The following is a 25553-nucleotide window of genomic DNA, read 5'->3' as shown; positions in this document are numbered from 1 at the left end:
ATGTATACAAATATATGGAATCAAGGGGATAGCTATCAATTTGGAAATAGTTAAACATACTTTAGTGGAATGCTATTGTGCTTAAAGAAATAATAGGAAATAAATGGGATGCTTATCAATTTGTAAATAGTTAAACAGATTGTAGTAGAATGTTATTGTACTTCAAGAAATGATGATAAGATTGTTTCAGCAAAACCTGGGAAGACATATACTGATGCAAAGTGAAGTAAATAGAACCAGAAGATTGTACATAGTAACAGTAAGAGGCTTAACAGAATAGTGATAGATTTTAACTATTCTGATCAAGATAATGATCCAGGATAATTCCAATGAACCCTTGATTAAAAAGACTGTACTTCTTGAAAGAAATAACTGGTGAATTTTGAATGCAGATTTTTTCACTTCATTTTTCTTGTTTTATTTTTTTATCTTTGTTTTCTTTTGCAGCATGGCTTAGATGAAAATATTTATGTGATGTTATGTATATTTGATTTCAACTTGTTTGCCATTTCAAGGAAAGAAAAGTGATGTAGAAAGGGTGAGAAAATAAATATGAATGTGAACTTTTTCATTGGCAATCAGGAATATGTAATGAAATTAATAAAAAAAAATTGGGGGAAATGAAGTATTTTTTTCCCTTAGAAAGTTTACATTTGACTGGAAATATTTAACAGTTATTCAGATAAGTACATCCAAAATAACATGAGGAAAGAGAGAACATTAACAATTCAGAGAGGACAGAAAAGACTTCATAGGAATTGCTATCTATAGTATGCTTTAGGAAAGAGGAAAAGGGACTTAATTCCAACAATAGGAAGTAGTCATTGTTTTTGCAATAGCTAATCCAAATCACACATTTGTGTACTAGAGATGCAAGGAAAAAAAAAAAAAAAAGCCTAAAAACCCCCATCCTTGAAGAAATTACTTTCTAATGGGGGGGAAATCAAATTTATAAATAGGTACATACCGAGTATGCAGAAGACAATTCTGGAGGAGGTGACATCAACTGAGAGGACAGGGAACAACTCACAGCTGCAAAGCAATGTTATACATTTTTTATCAACTCACTATCCTGTACTCCACAGAAGCTCTTCCAAACTTTTTTTTTTAATGCCTCCTTGAGTCTCTTGTGGCTTCTCATTCCTCAATCTCTCAGATGAGAACCTTGCCTCAGATGTTCCAGTAAAATATTGAGCTCATTTGTCATGAGTTCCATCTTCTTCCTTCATCTCTTAACATTAAGGTGCTTTGTCATTATCTGTCTGATAGGATGAGGTGGACTTACTCCTTATTAAGGCCTTAATAAGGCCAACCTGCTGAAGTAATCCTATTTTCAGTTTTTCCGTGTGTTCTGTTTCTTTCACCCCTGTCTATAACCATGCCCAATTTCTCCACTAATTCTGATAATAATAATTATAATAACCAATTTTCTTTTGATTCTTCTATTCCCAACTAAATATCATCCAAATACTTTTCTGTCTTTTGTTCCCAAACTTGAAAAGTGTCTCCACTTTTTCTCCTCTCACTCTCTTCTTAAACCCTTTGCATTTTTTGTGATCTTGCATTCCACCAAAGTTACCTAATTATCTCATGTACAGACCAATTGTCTCTTTTTTTATCCTTTTTCTTCTTAATCTCTCTGCAGGCTTTGACACTATTATTCACCATCTCCTCCTTAATACTGTTTTCTCTTTAGGTTTTCAGGGCTCCCTTGGTGTCTCTCCAACTTGGCCATTCCTCTCTCTCTTTTGCAGGATTATCTTACAAATCACATCCTCTAACTGCAGTTGTTCCATGGGATTCTGGTCTGGATCTTCTACTCTTTTCCCTGATGAGATCATCTTAATTTGGTGATCACCTATTTACCTATTCTAACCTATCCTACTAACCTCCAATTTTATATTTTCAATTGCCTGTCAGAAATCTCTAATTGGGTATGCAACAGATAATTTAAACTCAACATGTCCAGAATCAACGTCACTCTTATCCAAAACTCCCTCACCTCTGCCTTCCTTGTTATAGTAAAAGTCAGATTATTTCCACTGTATTACACTCCCTCCCAACAGGCAATTGATTCTGTGAGCATGGAGCTTAGGTCAGAAGCTAGGGCAGAAATATAGAGATCTGGTTCTTATCAACAAACATTTGGTCATTGAAAATATGGAAACTGATGAGATTATTAGAATGCCAGTAAGATTTTGCATCTTTGGACTAGATGATGTCTTCTTTCTATAACATTATCTGATTCTTTGAAGAGCAGGTTATCCTGGGGTTTTTTGGGAGGCCAATTTCTTACTCTGCATAGACTGTGTTCTCACTTCTAAATATATAGTGGTTTATCTTCTATACTCTTAGGTAGGTGTCTGGACTATTCAGAAAGACTTAGACCAGACATTTGCTGTTATTCTCATTAGGACTACATATCAAAGGTCTCTTTATTAACTTATGGGAGAACCAGAAACAAACACCTCCCACTCACATAGTCTCTCTCTGCAAATCTCTGGAAACTAGTGCTTCTGTCTAACAGCATTTGGCCACATTCCATCCTAAATGTGCTTTACCCAGAAGTTGCTCTCATATATTCTCAACGAGTCACAGATGGTGTGCTGCCTCTCAACAAACCAAAAAATGAAGTATCATGAATTTAGAGCTGGAATGAACCTCAGAGGGCATCCAATTCAGCTACCTCATTACATATCTGATAAATTGTGTTCAGTTTCAAGTATTTTGCTGGAAAGCATCCAAAAGAAAGCAACTAGCATTGTGAAGAACTTTGTTTATGTCATATGACAATCATTTGAAGGAACTGTGAATGTTTAGGTCAGAAGCTAATGAAAGGGAAAAGGTGTGGAGAGGGGTGATGAGGGTGAATAATAATTGTTGTCTTCAAGAATTTGAATGCCTAGCATGTAGAAATAATTAGATATATTTGGTTTGGTCCCAGGTAGGAAAAGTAAAAGCAACATGTATACATTCAGGATTGATGTCAGGAAAACAAAAGAATACTTCTTAACAATGAAAGCTGAACAAAAATAAAATAAAATGTCCCTGGACATAGTAGGTTCCCTGAGTGGAGGTCTCCAAGCAAAGGCAGGATGATCAAATGTGGGATTTCTTATAATAGAGAATCCTTTGAGGAATGTGGTAGACTAGATGGTCACTGAGATCTCTTCCAATTTCAAAACTTCTGTGCCTCTTTAAGACTGCTGAAGACCAAAGTAATTGCATGATTTGCACAAAGATACACAGATAATACAATAAATAACAAGGTCTGCTTCCAGCCATTAGTAAACATCATGCCCAAAGCAAACTCTAAATTCTTTTAGGGAAATGTCTCAGTGTTTTCTGACAGGTCTCCGTACTTTTTATCCAATTTCATTTGCCACACACACTTTCCAAGCGAAGGACAGGGATAATTGCCAACTTGTTCTATTCAATAATAATAGTAATAATAAATAATATTTATATAGTGACTACTCTGTGCTAGACACTATGCTAAGCACTTTATAAACAATATCTCATTTGATCTTACATAAGATCCTTAGTAGGTAAGCACTGTTGTTTAAAGCTGAGGAAACTAAGCAAGGCAAAGGTTAAATGAATTTTCCAGCGTTACACAGGTAGTAAGTATTTGAGGCTGTATTGGAACTCGTCTTCTTGATGCCAGTCCCAGTACTCTATACACCATCATCATAGCAACAAGATTATTTTATTTGTCTGTAACCTCTTTTGAACTTCTTTCTGCTTTCTTCTGTATTTTTAAAAATTCTTTACACTATACCTAGTTGTAATTTCCTTATATTTTATCATCTCTCTAAGGCAATCCTAATAAAGTTTAGATAGAAAAAAAAAATTGGTCATCTCTACCCCTCTGCACAAGTCTACAATGAATTCTTATCACTGATAGAGTATTAACTTCACAATTTGAGGCCACCCAATGTTGAGAGGCTTTTCTTATATTACTCCCTTCTATATGCTCTATGTTGTAGTCAATATTAATTATAAATGATCTGTATTTGCCCCATAATTTTCTGCTACCATCCCTTTTTTCATATTATTCTTTATGTTTGCAATTCCATTCTTATGTCTATTCAGTCCCTGTCTATTCTTTAAAACTCAACTCATATGCAAACTCCTTCAAAATGTCTTTCCTTTTCCCATAGTCCATAAGGAATTCTTCTCTTTCAGAGCTGATACAACATTTTATACCTTTCTTATGCAGTTATGATGGATTATTTCATACTTTTGTCATTTGTTTATATGGAACAGGGTTTTCTATAATAATTTTATGAAGGCAAAGGCTATGTCTAAACTAAAATATGTATGTACTACAGTTATACATCGAGTATATTCCTAATAAATGCTTCTTAGACTGAATTATAATTGCCTGAAGTCAAATAAACAATTTGTTTCTTAGTATCACTTGTACTGCCTACAAGCTATGACTAGAAGTCTTTCCCTTAGCCATGCTATTTCCAATGCTTGTCTGTACTTATGCCTATAATTATGGTATTAAAAATCATTTTTTGCCATGAGTTGCCTCCTATTAGCATAAGTATATATATATATATATATATATATATATATATATATATATATATATATATATATATATATATAATATACATATATTTGCATATATATGAACATACATACATACAAATATGTGTATCTACACATATATGCATGTATGTATATATTTGTGTGTTTGTGTATGCATTCACATATAAATGAAATAGGTTATTGGTTGGTTGGGTTAGCAAAAATCATTTTTATTGTAAATTGAATAAGCTCATTGGATCCATCATAATGTGATATTGTAACTATCACAAAAAATTTATTTTTTGTACTTTAAAAATTATTCTTACCTTACAAAACAATATAAACATTTCCATAACATAGTAAAATAGAACAAAAAAGATGATTGTGTATGAAACTATAAATCTATAATGTACAATTTATTATTTCTCTTAAATATATAATAAAGTTACCAGGAAACATTCTAATTTTTCCCTTTTTTCTTCTCTTCCTAAAACTGACTATCATCACACATACAGACAGATACAGAAACACACACACACACACACACACACACACACACACACACACACATGTAAAAACCATTCAATACATACTTTTTCTTTCTCTAGATGCAGATGGTGTCTTCCTTCATGGGTCCTGTGTAGTTAATTTGATCATTTATCATAATTAAATTGATTCAGCTGTTAAAACAATGTTGTTGTTGCTATATACAACATTCACATAGTTCTGTTCATTTCATTCTTCATTATTTTGGGCAAGTTTTTTCTGTTTTTTTCTAAAATCATTGAGCTCATAATTTCATATAGCACAGTGATATCCATAATGACCATATATAACAACTTGTTTAACAATTCCCTAATTGACAGGCATCCCCTCAATTTCCATTTCTTTGCCATCACAAAAGGAACTGCTATAAATATTTTAGAATATATAGATTCTTTTCTTTTTTTCCCCTAATTATCTTTGGAAACAGATCTAGTAGTGGCATTACTGGGTCAAAGAGTGATATAGCTAGCACAAAAAACTTTTCAATAGCTAGCACAAAAAACTTTTCAATGTAACAAGTAAATAGGGACATGATATAATGTTACTAGCTCTATGAGATTATGGAAAGTTAAGAAGAAGTATACTTAAATCTGAGGAAGGAAGGTCCAAATGGGGCATAGTTTATTCAGTCATGGATGTCATTTTAGGGAATTATCCATTTTCTCCAATTGCCTTGATGTGATGTTTTCCAAAAAAACCCACCAAGTCATGCCTATTTTGATCTTGAACATTGCATTTTTGTTTCTATCTCCCAAGAGGGAAGGCAGATGCTAGATGCCCCTGAATTTGCCTTTTCTGCCTGCAGTTCATTATCATACAATAGGGCAAACTGCAATTCCAATATGGCAGTTCTCCAAGAACTCTATAATTGCAACACAATTCCATCCTGATGTGTGACAGGAGTGTTCGTGGGCTGGTCACATCTCATGGATATAAGAATCCTGAAAGAATTTTCCATTTTTTTTTTCCTGTTGAAAAAACAGCCCTCTGGAAGTCCCATTGGGTGATACTAAGACTCTCTATAGTTAAACTTGGACTTGGAATGTCTATACTCAAACATAGATCTTGGTAAGTGACAATGTACTACACATGTCATACCATCTGCTATAATTTGGACCAGCTGGTTTAAGAATGTCACATTAAATCAAGACGGAATAGTTCCCCAAGATTATGCTTGGATATTACTTTAAAGTCTTTAAACTACTTTCTTCACAACAGTCTGTGAGATAGAATAGTAGACTGCATTTTCTATATTAGTTGTAGTTTGACTTTGGGGGGATAGAAATTTTCTCATAATGTTAAATCAGAATTTTTTTTATGTCAGTGGTTCAATCTATTTAAATTTGTTAGATAATTATTTAGATGGAGAGACAGCATATTATAGTGCAAAAACTGCTGGATTAGGCATTAAAATCATTTCACTTTCTAGTAGTTGCTTTGTTAGACTTCAGTTTTACCATCAATTAGCATATCCTCTATCCCCCATCCAGTATTGAATCCTTTTTGAGAGCAAAAATTGTCTTTCCTTTTACTTTTTTGTATCCCTAGTGCTTATCATAGTGTATCTACTGCTTCATGTAGCTCTCTTTTTCAATACTAAATAGTTAAAATACAATCATTCTTGATCTTTAGACCAAAGTGGCTGTGAATTAAGTGCTCACTGCCTCTAACTTGTGGTCAAACAACTTACTTTGTGACTTGATTAGACTGACAACTTTTCTCTCTACCTAAATCAGATGGCTAGTTCCATTATCTAGAACAAGTGGACAGAGGATGACAATTCTGATAAAGGGTGAGGAGATGTGCACAGTTAGCCAGCCCCACCTTAGAAACCAGTGGGCAGGAATTAGACTTGATAATTATTTCCCTTTCAAAACTGGAATCTCAGGGAGATGGTAACAATTGAATTTTTTGTACTGTCTGTTCATGTGTTCTGTTTTCCTAACATGAATATGATAGAAGTTAGCAGCTCAACTGACTTGGCAAATGTATAAAGTGATTGTCTTCACTTTTTTTCTTAGTGGAAATTACAAACTTGAAAACAAATCAACGTACTTTTGTTTAAAGAAAGTATCTTCATGAAAAACAAGTTTTTCATACAACACAGTATTGTATAAAAATGGTTAATAACCCAAAATAAAAAGAGAAATAAAAACAATTGAAAGCATATTTCCTTTGAAAAAAAGTATGATTCCACTTTTAACACAAATTGTAAATTATATTTCCATATTGTTAACAAGGCAATTGATTTCTCTGATTTTTAACATATGTCATTGTGAGCAATTTGAGAAATATAAGATTTTATTTGAAACTACCAAAATTAAAACTCAGTCATTTTTTCACGCATAATTATTGAGCAGACAGAAGAATTCATTAAGAGATGGCTTTTAAATATTCACTCCATTTTAACTTATAGACTCAATTTTTTTTTCAAGAAAAGCAATGACATAAAATCATTTAAGGATATATTTCTACTTAGTCACAGAATTCTGCTGTCTTTTTAGAGTGAAGTCATGGCACAATATAGCCAAAAATATATTTTGATTACCATTATTTCTATAAATATGGTACACTTATAGAAACTACACATGAAACAAGCTTTGCAGAACTGCAGAAAAACTTGGAACTTGGTTGAAGAAGTTGCTTTATCAATGAAATTTAAGGAACATTTATCAGAGTTACATCCAGGGTAGGGCAAGTGCATCTTTGGTCAAGATGCCAACATTTTAAGGGCACCCATAGAACTTGAAGCTTGAATAGTATATAAACAAGAAAGCTAGGTGATATGATGAATAGAGTGATGTGTCAGGAGTTATCTTCTTAGTTCATGTCCGGCCTCAGCCACACACCAGCTGTCACAGTTTCCTCATTTATAAAATGAACTGGAGAAGGACATGGCAAATCACTCCTGCATCTTTACCAAGAAAACTCCAAATGGGGTCAAGAAGAATTGGATACAACTGAAACAACTAGACAACAAGTAGCCTAGAAACAAGTGAGTTTAGTATATATAATAATATATATATATATATATAATATATATAATAATATATATAATAATATATATATATATACATATATATATATTAATAACTCCAGATGAGCTTCTTAGTCAATGTCTACAACATTAATAATTTATTGTGTCCCACTTCCCCAGGGTCTTCTCCTTTTCCTCATTACCCTTCAACTAAATCTTTTAAAATTCACTTGATGACACAGTTCATACTTCTTACCCCAGATAGCATATCTGTCCTAGGCTATAAAGATGTGGCTTTGGAGTCACAACTTCTGGATCCTTTTCCTGACTTTGCTAATACCAATTTGACCTTGGGAAATCATTTAATTTCCTATGATTTAGTTTCCTCAGCTGTAAAATAAAGTTAAACTCAGGAGTTCCTTTTACAGTTTTAGAGCTGTGATCCCATGATCAATGAAACTGTGACCTATCAAATTACCTTTGTATCTGTTAAAAAGAATTTCCTTTTGTTGCACCAAAATTGATATCTATGTAACTTTGATATGTTGCTTCTTATTCTATTCTTGGTTGCCAACAATAACAACTGTAACTATTCTTCCAAAAACGTTGTTTCATATACTTTAAGATTGCAACCATGTTTCCTCTAAGTTTGTCATTTTCTAAATCATATATCTCTAGTTCCTTCAACCTGACTTCAGTTGTTATCACCTCCCAACCCTTCAATATAAAAGTCATCTTTTTCTGAGTGCCACTTTATGAATATAATCTTCCAGAAATTAATATAATAGAGACTTCCAACTTCCGGCCAAGATGGCGGCGTGGAGGCAGACAGCTGCTTGAGCTCCTCGTTTTCTCTCAGAACTTACTTCATGACAAGCCTCTGACTTAATGCTTGACCCAGAAAGAAATCCACAAATAATCACCAAGAGAAGACATCCTTGAAAGTCACCAGAAAAGGTCTGTGTTTGCTCGGGGGAGGGTCAATCAGACTGGGCGCAGACTGAAGGCAGGCAGCCAGAGGGAGACAGGCAGCTCACACAGCTCAGACTGGAGGGGGAGGGGTACAATCTCTGCAGTTTCTGTGAAAGGGCTTTTGCCCCAGTGTGGATGCTCCGTCTTGGCAGCAAGCCAGGAGCAGCAGAGAGGGTGTAAACACCGGAGGTGAAGGTTAAAACCCCAGAAAGCCAGCGTCTCTCAGAGCCCGGCCACCCCCAACCCCCACCTGGACTGACTCGGTGCGTTCTCGGAGCCTCAGAGAGCAGACTCAGTACAGTCATTGCTGTTCTGTTAGTGGCTCTCTGCTGCCCTAACCCCAGTCTGTAGAGGAAGCCCATTAATACCATCCAGCCCCATCCCCCACAAAACAGACCAATTGTTTCTCTTGTCAGTTTGTTTTCTTTGATTCCTACTCTGACAAAATGAACAAAAAAATTCAAAAGGGCTCTAACCATTGACAGCTTCTGTGTGGAGAGGGAGCAGACTTCAAATGCTGAGGAGACTAGGAACAGACTGTCCCCAGATGTATCCCCTGGGAGGGATATAAGCTGCTCCTCAATACAAAAGAACCTCATAGAGGAAATCAAAAAGGCTCTCACAAGAGAGCTGGAAGAGAAATGGGAAAAGGTAAGGGAAGCTTGGCAAGAGAGCCTGGAAAAGTCATCCCATGCATTCAAAGACAGAGTGGATAAAGAAATCAAATCATTGAGAAACAAGATTAGTGAGCTGGAAAAGGTAAACACTCCAAGGAAAACAGGATTAGTGAGCTGGAAAAGGTAAACAACTCCAAGGAAAACAGGATTAGTGAGCTGGAAAAAGAAATCAGCTCTCTAAAAAATAAAATGGATAAAATGGAAAAAAATTCCATAGAAGATAAAAACTCAATTGGACAATTACAAAGAGATATAAAAAAAGTGAGTGAAGAAAATACATCATTGAAAATTAGACTGGAACAAGTAGAAATGAATGACTCAAGGAGAAACCAAGAGGTAGTCAAGCAAAACCAGAGAAATGAAACAATTGAAAAGAATGTCAAGTACCTTACCAGAAAGACAACAGACCTGGAAAACAGATCCAGGAGAGACAATTTGAGAATAATCGGACTCCCTGAAAAATGGGAGGAAAAAAAGAGCTTGGACACCATTTTCGAGGAAATTATCAAAGAGAACTGCCCAGACATTCTGGAAACAGAGGGTAAAATAGACATTGAAAAAATTCATCGATCACCCACTGAAAGGGACCCTAAAATCAAAACGCCAAGAAATATAGTGGCCAAGTTCAAGAACCATCAGACAAAGGAAAAGATATTGGAAGCTGCTAGAAAAAAGCAATTCAGATATGGAGGATCCACAATAAGGATAACCCAGGATCTAGCAGCGTCCACATTAAAAGAATGAAGGTCCTGGAACATGATATTCCGAAAGGCTAAGGAACTTGGTATGCAGCCAAGAATAACTTACCCAGCAAGAATGAGCATCATTTTCCAGGGAAGAAGATGGACATTTAACAAAATAAATGAATTCCATCTAATTTTGATGAAAAAACCAGACCTACATAAAAGGTTTGATCTTCAAATACAGAACTCAAGAGATTTCTAAAAAGGTAAAAAGAAATCTTGAGAACTATACTTCTGTCAAAAAAAATGTAAAGAACATATGTACAATTTGTCTTAGAAACTAGAGGTGGAAAGGAGATTATATCATAAAAAAGTGTAAAGTGGTGGTACTACATCTCATGAAGAGGCAAAGGTAACCTATTATATCTGAGAGAAAGAAAGGAGGGAGATGAACATAGCGTGTATCAATAGACATATTCGATTTATGGTGAAACTTCTTCCACTTCATTGAAAAGTGAAAGGGAAGGAGTAAGCTAAGGGGAAGGGAATACAGTAATTTTTGAGGAAAAGGGGTAAAATAAGGGGAGGATCTTTAAGGTGGGGGAGGGATCCTAAAAAGGGAGGGCTGTGAAAAGCAAGTGGTGTTCACCAATTTAATACTGGATAGGAGGGTAAAAGGGAAGGAAAGGGGAAAAGCATAAGCAGGGGTTAATAGGATGGCAAGCAATATAGAATTAGTCCTTCTAACCATAAATGTGAATGGGGCAAACTGCCTCATAAAGAGGAAGCAGTTAGCAGACTGGATTAAAAGTCAGAATCCTACTATATGTTGTTTACAGGAAACACACCTGAAACAGGGTGAGACATTCAAACTAAAAGTAAAAGGGTGGAGCAGAATCTATTATGCTTCAGGCAAAACCAAAAAAGCAGGAGTAGCCATCCTCATCTCAGATCAAGCAAAAACAAAAATTGATCTAATTAAAAGAGATAAGGAAGGGCATTATATCCTGCTAAAGGGCAGCATCAATAATGAAGCAGTATCAATATTAAACATATATGCAGCAAGTGGTGCAGCATCTAAATTCTTAAAAGAGAAATTAAGAGAGCTGCAAGAGGAAATAGATAGCAAAACTATAATAACGGGAGATCTCAACCTTGCACTCTCAGAATTAGATAAATCAAACCACAAAATAAATAAGAAAGAAGTCAAAGAGGTAAATAGAATACTAGAAAAGTTTGATATGATAGATCTTTGGTGAAAGCTAAATGGAGACAGAAAGAAATATACTTTCTTCTCAGCAGTTCATGGAACCTATACAAAAATTGATCATATACTAGGGCATAAAAACCTCAAAATCAAATGCAGTAAGGCAGAAATAGTAAATGCATCCTTTTCAGACCATAATGCAATCAAAATAACATTTAATAAAAAGCCAGGGGAAAATAGACCAAAAAATAATTGGAAACTAAATAATCTTATACTAAAGAATGATTGGGTAAAACATCAAATCATAGACATAATTAATAACTTCACCCAAGAAAATGACAATAATGAGACATCATACCAAAATGTGTGGGATACAGCCAAAGCAGTAATAAGGGGAAGTTTTATATCTCTACAGGCCTACTTGCATAAAATAGAGAAAGAGAGGGCCAACGAATTGGGCTTACAACTAAAATTGCTAGAAAAGGAACAAATTAAAAAACCCCAGACAAACACAAAACTTGAAATTCAAAAAATAAAAGGTGAGATTAATAAAATTGAAAGTAAAAAAACTATTGAATTAATTAATAAAACTAAGAGTTGGTTTTATGAAAAAAACAACAAAATAGACAAACCCTTAGTAAACCTGATTAAAAAAAGGAAAGAGAAAAAGCAAATTGATAGTCTTGAAAATGAAAAGGGTGAACTCACCACTAATGAAGAGGAAATTAGAACAATAGTTAGGAGCTACTTTGCTCAACTTTATGCCGATAAATTCGATAACTTAAATGAAATGGAAGAATACCTTCAAAAATATAGCTTGCCTGGATTAACAGAGGAAGAAGTAAGTAGTCTAAATAGTCCCATCTCAGAAAAAGAAATAGACCAAGCTATTAACCAACTTCCTAAGAAAAAGTCCCCAGGACCACATGGATTTACAGGTGAATTCTACCAAACATTTAAAGAACAACTAACTCCAATGATATGTAAACTATTTGAAAAAATAGGGATTGAAGGAGTCCTACCAAATTCCTTCTATGACACAGACATGGTACTGATACCTAAACCAGGTAGATCAAAAACTGAGAAAGAAAACTATAGACCAATTTCCTTAATGAATATTGATGCTAAAATCTTAAATAAGATATTAGCAAACAGACTTCAGAAAATCATCCCCAGGATAATGCACTATGACCAAGTGGGATTTATACCAGGGATGCAGGGCTGGTTTAATATTAGGAAAACTATTAGTATAATTGACCATATTAATAATCAAATTAATAAAAACCATATGATCATCTCAATAGATGCAGAAAAGGCATTTGATAAAATCCAACATCCATTCCTACTAAAAACGCTTGAGAGTATAGGAATAAATGGACTATTCCTTAAAATAATAAGGAGCATATATTTAAATCCTTCAGTAAACATCATATGTAATGGTGATAAACTAGAATCTTTCCCTGTAAGATCAGGAGTGAAACAAGGTTGCCCACTATCACCATTACTATTCAATATAGTACTAGAAACTCTAGCCTCGGCAATAAGAGCCGAGAAAGATTCAAGGAATTAGAGGAGGAAATGAAGAAATCAAATTGTCACTTTTCGCAGATGACATGATGGTATACTTAGAGAACCCCAAGACTCTGCTAAAAAGCTATTAGAAATAATTCAGAATTTTAGCAAAGTCGCAGGATACAAAATAAATCCTCAGGATTTTTATACATTACCAACACAATCCAACAGCAAGAGATACAAAGAGAAATTCCATTCAAAATAACAGTCAATAGTATAAAATATTTGGGAATATATCTACCAAAGGAGAGTCAGGAATTATATGAGCAAAATTACAAAACACTTGCCACAAAAATAAAGTCAGATTTAAATAATTGGAAAGACATTCAGTGTTCTTGGATAGGCCGAGCGAATATAATAAAGATGACAATACTCCCCAAACTAATCTATTTATTTAGTACTATACCAATCAGACTCCCAAGAAACTATTTTAATGACCTAGAAAAAATAACAACAAAATTCATATGGAAGAATAAAAGGTCGAGAATTGCAAGGGAACTAATGAAAAAACAGTCAGAGGAAGGTGGTCTAAGTGTACCTGATTTAAAGCTATATTATAAAGCAACAGTCACCAAAACCATTTGGTGTTGGCTAAGAAATAGACTAGTTGATCAGTGGCATAGGTTAGGTTCACAGGACAAGATAGTGAATAAAAATAGCAATCTAATCTTTGACAAACCCAAAGATCCCAAATTTTGGGATAAGAATTCATTATTTGACAAAAACTGCTGGGAAAACTGGAAATTAGTATGGCAGAAACTAGGCATGGACCCACATTTAACACCACATACTAAGATTAGATCAAAATGGGTCCAAGATTTAGGCATAAAGAACGAAATCATAAATAAATTGGAGGAACATGGGATGGTTTACCTCTCAGACTTGTGGAGGAGGAAGGAGTTTGTGTCCAAGGGAGAACTAGAGACCATTATTGATCACAAAATAGAACATTTTGATTACACCAAATTAAAAAGTTTCTGCACAAACAAAACTAATGCAAACAAGATTAGAAGGGAAGTAACAAATTGGGAAAAAAATTTTACAGTTAAAGGTTCTGATAAAGGCCTCATCTCCAAAATATACAGAGAATTGACTTTAATTTATAAGAAATCAAGCCATTCTCCAATTGATAAATGGTCAAAGGATATGAACAGACAATTTTCAGATGATGAAATTAAAACTATTTCCACTCATATGAAAGAGTGTTCCAAATCACTATTGATCAGAGAAAAGCAAATTAAGACAACTCTGAGATATCATTACACACCTGTCAGATTGGCTAAGATGACAGGAACAAATAACGATGAATGTTGGAGGGGCTGTGGGAAAACTGGGACACTGATGCATTGTTGGTGGAGTTGTGAAAGAATCCAACCATTCTGGAGAGCAATCTGGAATTATGCCCAAAAAGTTATCAAAATGTGCATACCCTTTGACCCAGCCATACTACTACTGGGCTTATACCCCAAGGAACTACTAAAGAAGGGAAAGGGACCTGTGTGTGCCAAAATGTTTGTGGCAGCCCTTTTCATAGTGGCTAGAAGCTGGAAGATGAATGGATGTCCATCAATTGGAGAATGGTTGGGTAAACTATGGTATATGAATGTTATGGAATATTATTGTTCTATAAGAAATGACCAACAGGACGAATATAGAGAGGCTTGGAGAGACTTACATCAACTGATGCTGAGTGAAACGGGCAGAACCAGAAAATCATTATACACTTCAACAATGATATTGTACGAGGATGTATGCTGATGGAAGTGGATTTCTTCAACATAGAGAAGAGCTAATCCAATTCCAATTGATTAATGATGGACAGAACCAGCTACATCCAGAAAAGGAACACTGGGAAATGAATGTAAACTGTTATTTTTACCTTCTGAATCCAATTCTTCCTGTGCAACAAAAAAATTTGGTTCTACACACATATATTATATCTAGATTATACTGTAATATATTTAACATATATAAGACTGCTTGCCATCTGGGGGAGGGGGTTAGGGGAGGAAGGGAAAAAATCTGAATAGAAGTAAGTGCAAGGGATAATGTTGTAAAAAATTACCCATGCATATGTACTGTCAAAAAAATGTTATAATTATAAAATTAAAAAAACAAAAACAAAAACAAAAAAAAAAGGAAAGAAAAAAAAAAGAAATTAATATAATATTCAATTTGTTCAAACCAGGACAGAATGCAGCAAGACAGTATTTGTCTCATTCTGAACAATTTAATCTTATAAAATCTTGCCTGTCACATTTGTGCCTTATTTATGATTAATATATTAACCTTATAATCCACAAAAAGCCCCATTTCTTTCCCCATACAACTGGTTGTCTAGCCATATTTTCCTGATTCTTGACTTGAAAAACTGACCTTTTCAATTTCAGAATTTATTTTTTTCCCTATTATATGTCATCTTGTTAATTGCTCCAATTATCATTTCCATTTTTTCTTAAGGAAACTATGAATGTGAAATATTAATGAGTTGCCTATAGTCACATAGGTCCAGTGTGTTCATGTTGCTTTTAAGAACTTATTTCAGAATTTTTTTAATTTAGCACTTTTTTTAGAAAGAAAAATTGAGACTATGCTACCAAGAGAAATGTACATGAATTCATTCTGTATGTTTTTATTTCATGAATGTCAAAGAAACCTAATTATGAAATCATTCATGAATGTCAAGGAAACCTAATTATCAAATCATTACATTATGTTTATTACAATCTATTTTATAAAATTAATATCATTTTTTCTGTTTTTTAAAAGCATATTAAACTTTTGATGAAAATAATGTGACGAGAGGCTTTTTAAGAAGGACTTCCTTATCTAAATATTGTCCAGCCACATCACAACAAAAAAAAACCAGTGAGAATATGATGAAAAACATGATAGTCATACATTGCTCAGTGTCACCTAGCAATGATGAACCAAAAGGCCATAAGGCTGATGACAGCAGCTAAAAAACTTGATGGATTTGGACTTTACCAAGGAAGAGTAGCATTATTCCAAGCAGTTTCCAGGCAACAACAATCAGTAGTGTAATATAGTTGAATGTAGTGGAAAAAGATAAATAAAAAGAGCCAAATATGTGTGTGTAACTTTTGGATAAACATTTTGTTACTAGACCATAAGTATTTTTTTTCAGAATCGATCCAAAGAACTCAACAGCAATCTAAGACAAAGGGCAGGTTGAGAAATGACTTGGACAAGCTTTGATTCATATAACAAGTAGAGATAAAGGCACACAATTACCTCAGTATTGTAGCTAATGCAGCTAAATATGCAAGATCAAATGCTTCACAGGATAAGAGAAAGCCAATATTTGGGTATCTTCCTCTAATTCCAAGATTTGTGAATTGGACTCTTTTAAATGTGTCATTATAGCAAATTATTGATCCAACATGAGGTAAGTTATTGGTATCCTGGAAAGGTAAATGTACCTCAAAGGAGAATTTAACTCCTCAGAGTTTGTTTAATTTGCCTTACTTACTATCTAATTGAGTCTTCTGTGAATAAGAACAAGGCCTGCTTTATCTCTGAATGGAAAAGGCGGGGAACATTTCCTAAAGTCTGTTTAAAGATGAATAAATCTTAAAGATTCTAAAAATAGCATACCATATTTATCCATTCAAATACGCATAATCTATGTCTCCAAATTAAAAACAACAACAACAAAATATTTGGAAAATAAAATCTCACAATGACTTGGGAATTACTAGTAGTTCCTTGCAGAACTTAAGGACTTTGAAACTGGTTTAGATGAAATGCAAAAACTTCTAGGGCAGAATAAATGATCAATGAGTCTTTTTTTCATCATTATACTACTAGTTCAAATGTTATTCATAATCTGTACATTTATGCCAGGAATAGTAGAAAAGACAAAATATTTATGAAAGAAATTTGAAGGCCAATCACATACTTTTTCAATATGTCTTTATGAACAAAGTAGAAAAAGAACATTGAAGCAAATTTTGGTGTTATCCCCATGGCAACTGTTCTCTTTTTTCTTCATGCCTCTCATACCACTTACCATCCCTTTTCTACTTTATGCCCCATTAAATTTTCCTGAGAAAATATAGATTGTTCGCCATGAACTCACTGTTCTCCCCATTTCATAATTCTGAATCCTTTAATGCCATTCTTTGTTACTTCTCTTCTTTCAAAAAAGAAAACATTCAGGTTTAATCTACTGTTTTTTTCCTATACTTCTTATACATTTCCTATACTTAGGAAATGCTTCTGTTTCTGCAATTCTCCCAAACCTTTTCTTGATTGATCTTGCCATTATGTCAATCATTTCTCCCACTGGAAAACAAAGTACTGGAAAAAAATTAAAGCTAACCAAATGATTTTAGTTACTTACTCTGATTTAGTGCACTTTTCAAATTCCTGTACCCTGGCTTTTGACTTTATCATTTGACTGAAATTATTTTCTCCAAGTTAATCTGGTATTTCTTTTTTTGTTAATTTTAATGGTCTTCCTCTTGACCTCTCTATATGATTTGATGTTAACAATCATTCTTTCTGGATATATTTTCCTCTCCAGATTTTTATAACTCTCTCACCTAGTTCCCCTCCTATGTTTCTAGGCAGCTTCTTCATAATAAAATAGGATGATCTTCCATATTCCAAAACTCTAATTTTGATTCTGTTATAAACACTGTACAATTTCATTTTTGTTGATCTCTCTATTTCCTGTGCATTTAATAATTTCCCTATGTAGGTAACACCCATACCCACACACAGAGAAAGAGAGAGAGAGACAGAGACAGAATCAGAGACAGAGAGACAGAGAGACAGAGAGGAGATACATATATTTATGTGTATATTCTCATAAGTTTTATTCCACATCAATAAAAATTATTGATTGAATGGTTAAATTAGTGAATTTGAGCCCATTCTATGTCAAAAACTTCCAAAACATCAGTTAACTTAATATGTCAATTATTTTATCTGATGGATTTTTCAAATAAAGAGACTTATGGGAGAAACTTTTGGTTCATATAGTAAAATTTAATGTTTAAAAACCAGATATTTAAAAAAACCAATTCTTTAGTATTGAATGTATTCCCATGTTAACTCATCCTTAAACATATGTCTACTGATAATTTCCTTTCTAAAATATGTATTTGTTATCAATTAGTTGTAGTCTTTTGAAAGTTTTTTTAAAATGCTAGTTTAATAATTTTTATGGAAAATTCACAATTACATGTTATAAACAGGCTTTTACCAATCCCTCAATCTCTCTGAAGAGACAACACAATTAATAGTCATAATTTGTATAAGTAAGAGCTTCTTAAATATATATTTGATCAGTAAATTAGTTTTAGAAATTTAGAGAGTTGCCTGGTACACTAAGAGATTAAATTATTAGCAAGGTCACACTGATGGTATCAATCAGGCATAAGACTTATAAAAGTCTATGACCTTGGCCAACCCATTTAACCTCAGTTTCTTGATCTATAAAATGACTTGTAAGTTGTTGGTGGTTCCTCCTGTCCCTTCAGCAATAATCATATAGTCTATAGCAAAGCTTCTTAAAATGTGGACTATGAAACTCAATGTGGGCAGTGGAGGAGGGTTGCAAAAAAAAATCTGGCAATGGTAAAAGGTATCAAATATTCCACCAAGATTTAATGTATTATTTAAAAATAATCACATCTATCTCATTAATATGCAAATTTGCTTTCTTCTTTAATAATTGGTAAAATTATATGTATACCAAAGAATTGTTTTAAAATAATTTTTTAATGATCTATTTTAAGTAAATGTTTTATTTATATACCTATATATCTGGAGCCATGTAAACATTTCTCAGGCAACAAGGAGTCAGTAGTGGAAAAACCTTTCTCTATAATGTATGTTACGTATATAATCTTCTAATCATTATACACATTGTCTCATATAGGTAGGAATGATAATGCATTATTTTAAGATACAACACAAATATTTAAAAAAAAGAACTATAGTACTTTCTGCTCTATAGATCCTCTCCATCCCAACACACACTCAGATAACTTTTTGTATAAATTTCATATTTTCCTATGTATGTTGTTTTCCCCTAAATAGATTATAAGATTCTTGAGGATAAAATGCTTGTAATTTTTATCTTTGTAGCCTTCAATACTAATCAGTTCCTAAAACACAACACACTTAAATTTCTATTTAATTGAAGTTTGGTTTATAAGCAACCATTTAAACACACTCACATACGTATGTGTGTGTGTGTGTGTGTAGTACATGGAACATATATAAAGTGAGGAAATTATCTATATGAAATGGCATTCTGAAGATTAATAATTATGGTACATTTATGTATTCAGTATATCAAGGATAAAAAGAAAAGTTTCCCTATATATGTAAATAGAATCTCCCTGAGATTTCCATATGTCCCTATTACTGTGTGTGCCTTGTTCCCAGTTCTATAGCTGGAATTGCAAGCTAATCCTCTTCAGTTCAATTGCTGGTAAGCTAAATAGCTTATGGTCTAGTTTAAGGATTCATATTTCTTAACTTTAAGCAATGAGTTGTTGCCTGTGGGGATGTGTTAAACTAACATATGAGTAATACACCTCTTGAGAGTACAAGTAAAGGAGGGGTCTTGCATTCACAGTAGGTCCCCAATGAATTTTTCTCATTACTCTTGCAGACAAAATAGTATCATTTTAAAATCAGTACAATAATAGAGAAGAAAGTTTGGAGACGAAAGTGATGAACTGTTTAACAAATTTAATAAAAGGAAACAAGTTCTGGAGAAGAAAGAGGATTGAAAAGAGTGTTCCTGGAATCATTATTCACTCTTGACAGCCCCACCTGGTGTGAAAGCCGATACAAGGAGCCATCCTGCAGAGATATAAACTTTTAAAACCCTGAGTCAACTGGTCCCCAAAAGTTGAAATAGGCCTGTGATAAAAATCACTTCTCCCACAATAATATGTATGATAAAGATGAACTTATGTTTTAAATTCACCAGCAAAAATCAGGTGAGCAAAAAGAGTTTTCTTCAGGCTTGAGAAATTGTGTTCTTTCTCCAAACATCCTTGTTTGAAAAAAAATTATGTATGTATGTGTGTGTGTGTGTGTATATATATATATATATATATATATATATATATATTCCTTATAAGACAACCTGATCACACAGTGCAGAGTGAACCTTATGTTATGTTCTTGGATACTAATGTCACATAATAACTATTAAGTGATGTATATATTGAATTATTCTTTGTTTTGCAATTGTGTGTTTACCCAATTTGATTTGAATTAATCTCACTGCAAAACCACTATGCAATCTAGTCCACTGTATTTGTCAGACAGAGTTGAGAGTGAGACTTATGAGTGAAAACATTCACAGAAACATTACCATCTAGAAACAAAGTTTGTTGTGTACAAATTTGTGAGATGAGTGCACATGGCCTGCCTTGAGTGAGTTCAGTTACTTAGAAGAGATTTCCAAAAATGAAAAACTGCTCTGGGAAGATAAAAAATAGGAAATAAATACAAACCAAAAAGGTCTATTCATATATGACCTAAACAACATTTGAACCTGCATCATTTTCTTCTTACCTTCTTTCCTGCTTTACTTGTTAGTGGATTATTCTAAATGAAAACCTGGTATAGTATGATATTGCTATTACTTTTATAAGATTCTTTGTTAACAAGAATAGCTAAAAAAAGCAGGAAGAAGATGCTAACTCAGAAAATTTTCCCAGAATCCAATTAGATAAGTAAATATTTTCATTTTAAGCATTTTAATACACTTTGCCTGGTGTGGGCTAATTTTGATATCTCAGATTAAATTTTCTGAAAGCATATTGTAATTCAATTTCCTGTATTATGGTGATAAAAACCTTAGGAACAGCCTTATTTTAAGATGAAATGTAAATGCTTCAGAGTAAGTACATAGCACTCTTTCAAGGGTGTTCAATGAGAAATATTTTGGGGACACAAAAATAATTTTAAATCTGATTTACTAAGACTTTCATATGGTTCTAAGATATGGAATAGATTCTAGGAAGAATTAAAAATATATTGCACAAAGAAGAAAATGTTGAGGTAAGTGGATGATATGAATAAATTGATACATATAGTCAGTGAGGGACATCAGAAATAAAAGATGTCATCAGGTAAATGTATGATTAAAAAAGAAAGAAAGAAATAAAATAAACTGATTATGTAATAAGAGAAAGAGATGACAGATAGATAGCCCAGGTCTTCTACTGCATATCCTAAGATATCAAGAAAAAGTAAATTAGGCTTTCAGAAAGTTTAATGGTGGTTCCCCTGCAGTGAACTCACATGAGAAGATAGTGAATAGTTGCCCAGGAATCAATGGGTCATTCTGAATCAATACCATTGGAGAGAACATCCAAATTATGACAGATACATTAAAGTTAAAATGAGAGTCACTAAGGTCATACAAATATGACTTTTAAAAAAGTAGTGAGTTTGATTAATACTTCAGTTAATCACTTTGGTTACCTAGCAAAGAAACTAACTGTTGTTCTGGAAATAAAATATCTCTGTTTGGCTGAATGAAGTAGATTAGCCTGATATTCTTTTCCAGTAAGCATTCACAAAGATGGTCATTAAAGCTCCTAAAGATCTTAACTTTTTAGTCAAACCTTCTGAAAATTTTTCATAGTCCATGCTGTACAAATATACTGAGTGTGTTTTTTTTTTTTTTTTTTTTTTTTTTTAATGAAAATGACTCACGGTGCAAAACTTCAGCTTTCGTTTTGATTATAGATTTGTTTACTACTTGTAGCATAAACAGAAAATGAGATCTTAATCTTAATGGCTTTTTGGTTAGCCTGATTTCCTCTGCTTGTTTTCTGAACATCCTGCTTTCTGATTTTTTCTTTCTAACTTTTTTTTTCTATTTAAAACCATCCTTCTTCCCATTCCCCTGTCCCCTCAATGTTCTTCCACTGTTAGGGAATAATGCATAACCATTTATTAAACTCCTACCTTGTGCTTGGCACTATGCTAAGGACTGAGGTACAAATATGAAGGAGAAAGAGAATCCCTGCCCTCAAAGAGCTTGCAATCTAAAAGAAAGCTGAAAAGGTAGAAAAGAAGTATTCCCATTTGCTTAAAATACATTTTCTTCTTACCTTCTCTCCTGTTTTACTTGCTAGTGGATATTATTTAGGTCTGGAAGATACATTTTGTATCCCTTTATGTCTAATTTAGCAAAATATCACTATCATGAGGTGAACACATTCATTATAAACACATACAGAAAAATCATCAACTTAAGTATTGGATGTTCTATGATAGACTATATATACTCCACAATGCCTAGGGTTATACAACAAATTAGAGTGCCTCATTCTAAATTATCTCCCTTCTTTTCCCAGTGGTTGTATGTAGAAAATATGAAAGGATCATTTTACAAATACTTTCACAGACAAGATTTGATGGAGCCTCTTTACAAATCAAATTTTATTACCAGTCACCATTTATAACCTGACCAATTTGTAAATACTTCCACAATTCTTGTGGTCACTGCTTGTGCCACATATAAATAAACTAAGAAATTTCCTTCTGAGGTAGCCTCCCTTTTTCTGGTTTAAAAAGAGAAAGAGAGAGGGGGAGAGAGAGAGAGAGAGAGAGAGAGAGAGAGAGAGAGAGAGAGAGAGAGAGAGAGAGAGAGAGAGAGAGAGAGAGAGAGTTTAGACATCCCTCAGTAGATTAAGGTTAAAATGAGCAAGATTTTAGGGAATTACATTGATGAAGGTGGAATACAGATCTCTGAAGGAAGCAAGATAGCAGAGAGTGGAATCAGAAGAGAGGCTGAATTTACCAATCTGGAAAGTCACCTACTCCCAGAGACAAGCAAAAAAGAGCTCTTATAATATTATATTTGCCTAAAGTGGCACTTTTTTTTTTCTTATTTAGATCTTTGCTTCCTTCTCACTGTGAGGGATAGAAAATCCTATCCAAAAATGACTACTCAGAGATCACTCATAGAAAAGCAGAATTATTTATTAGAATCTCAAGAAGCGGACCCCATTCTGGTCTGTGAGCCAGATTCACAGCAGGAAAGAGCCACTCCCTTGAAGAAGCTCAGGACTTTTATACATTTCAGACAAAGAATCTTCAAAATCCCACCCTCCATAGATTGTGATTGGTCATATTTGGTCAGTGGAATGCAGCTGGCAATATGATTTATAGCTTCTTCGGTCATGTATAAGTTAATCCCTATTTGGGCAAAGGAATGCAGCCTAGGCCTTCACGTGACTGGGGCCTATAGACCTGATTTTACATTAGCTAGCAGTCTCTATGATTAGTGCTTAATCATACTTTACTCCACACATCACCTTTCACTGACAAAATCATCATAACCCCACAATTACTGTATCCAATCAGAATGCCAAGTTATGATACCTGAAGCCTGTCAAACCTGAGAGGTTATATTCCTCTATAAAAGACTTACTAATATTGTAAACCCAGCTAAGGCCTTTTAGGGTTAGCTTGTTACTCAGAGCCATAATCCTGCCTTAGGGCATCTTTGTCCTTGTTTTAGCTAATCCTTTACAGGATTAGTAATCTTGGCTTTATAAATTTCATAATGGTTAATTCCTTAAATCCTTTTTAGGGTTAGCTCCGCCTTATGGAGTAGAGAGTTCATTAGGAAATTGTCTCACCTTCTTGGCATCTTCCTCCTTAATGGTGTCTTCTCCAGTTTTTTGTGAATTCCACTAGGAAACTTTTCTTTCCCCTTTTCTTTGCTAAAAACCCTTTTGGTTTTAGCCTTTTGTTAGCAGTGTAATAAAATATTTGCCCCCTGATTTAAGATCTAAGCCTACAAATTTTTCTTAGATAACTTGCAACATGGGTTTGGAACCCCAATATACTTTTGGGCCACACTCCCTCTCCCCAACATTTGGTAGTCAAACCCCATTAATACCCTCTCAAATGATTAAAAATAAGATGGTAGATGAGAAACTACAAAATCTATGATTTTTAAGTATTTAAACTGTAACTAATAGGTAAAATTAATAAGCATAGTGAACTGTATGATTTTTTTTTTTTTTTTTTTTTTTTTTTTACTTCTAAGTCTTGTGCCTATGGGTGAATGATAAAACAGCAGATAGGGATACACTGGAAACTGTACTCACAATTCTAAATATAGGAGGCTTAGAATATAGAATTGTCTTCTCATCAAATTGTAGTAGCAGTGGAATTTGGTTGTTCCCTGGCTATCTGAGCAGCTTTTTAAAAGAACCATACTGATTACCTCCTGGCATGATGAAGAAAGTAGAAAAATGCCCTTAAAATTGTCTGCTTTACCTAGTCTAAAACTGTCTTGCTTAATGGAGCAGGCAGGAAATCCTATCTTGCAATTGAAACACATTTTTAAAAAGTCAAAAAATTTTGTGCAGATAATTATATTCATAATTGGTACATGGAACATGATGCATTCTTATGGAAACAAGAAATCCAATAGACAGAAAAAACGACCAGCTCTTGTTGTGAGAGCTGAATGAATGAAACAAGACTAGCAAGTAAAACCCAACTTACTGAAGTTAGATCTGTATGCATATTTTTCTAGAGTGACCAAAGTAATAGCAATGTAAAGCTGGTGAAAGTTTTATAATCAAATCTAATCAAGTCAGCAAGTTTGTATGCCTCCCAAAAAGAATGAATAACAGGCTCATGACAATGTGATTGAAACTCTGAGGAAAATTCCTTGCTACCACCATTAGTGCTTGTGTTCCCACCATGCCAAAACCCTGATAGGGTAAAAAAATAATTATAAAGATCTTATGTCAATGTGCCAAAAAGGGATAAGCTTATAATTCTAGGTAACTTTAATGCCAGAATAAGTTCAGACTGTGAGACATGATAGGGGGTAGTTGGGAGAAATGAAGTCAGGAACAAGAGATTACTGGTCATTTACTACTGATGTTGTGCATTTCGGCATCTCATCACTTTCTTATTACTAACATTGTCTTTGAGAATGAAGGACAGACAACCTAAATGGAGTAATACTTAGTCCATGCATCTTCATAGCAAATCTTGCCATTTAGTAGATTGTACTGTAAGAAGAGACAGATAAAATGTGAGAATGGCAGAGAGTGCTGGACCAATCCTGTTTTTTTCAAGCTAAATATTCATATTCATTCAATGCAGCAGCTCCAAGACAAAAGGGCTATCAAAAAAATCAATGTCAACAGATTAGAATGTTGCTCTTTTTTATTATAGCTTTTTATTGGCAGAACATTTACATGGTTAATTTTTCAACATTGTCCTTTGCAATCACTTCTGTTCTAACTTTTCCCTTCCCTCCCTCCACCCCCTCCCCTAGATGGCAGGTAGTCTCATACATGTTAAACATGTTAAAGTATTTCTTAGATACAGTATAT

Source organism: Sminthopsis crassicaudata, chromosome 4, assembly GCF_048593235.1.
Source record: "Sminthopsis crassicaudata isolate SCR6 chromosome 4, ASM4859323v1, whole genome shotgun sequence".
In the NCBI taxonomy this organism is placed as follows: Eukaryota; Metazoa; Chordata; class Mammalia; order Dasyuromorphia; family Dasyuridae; genus Sminthopsis; species Sminthopsis crassicaudata.
Note: the sequence above shows the minus strand (reverse complement) of the source record.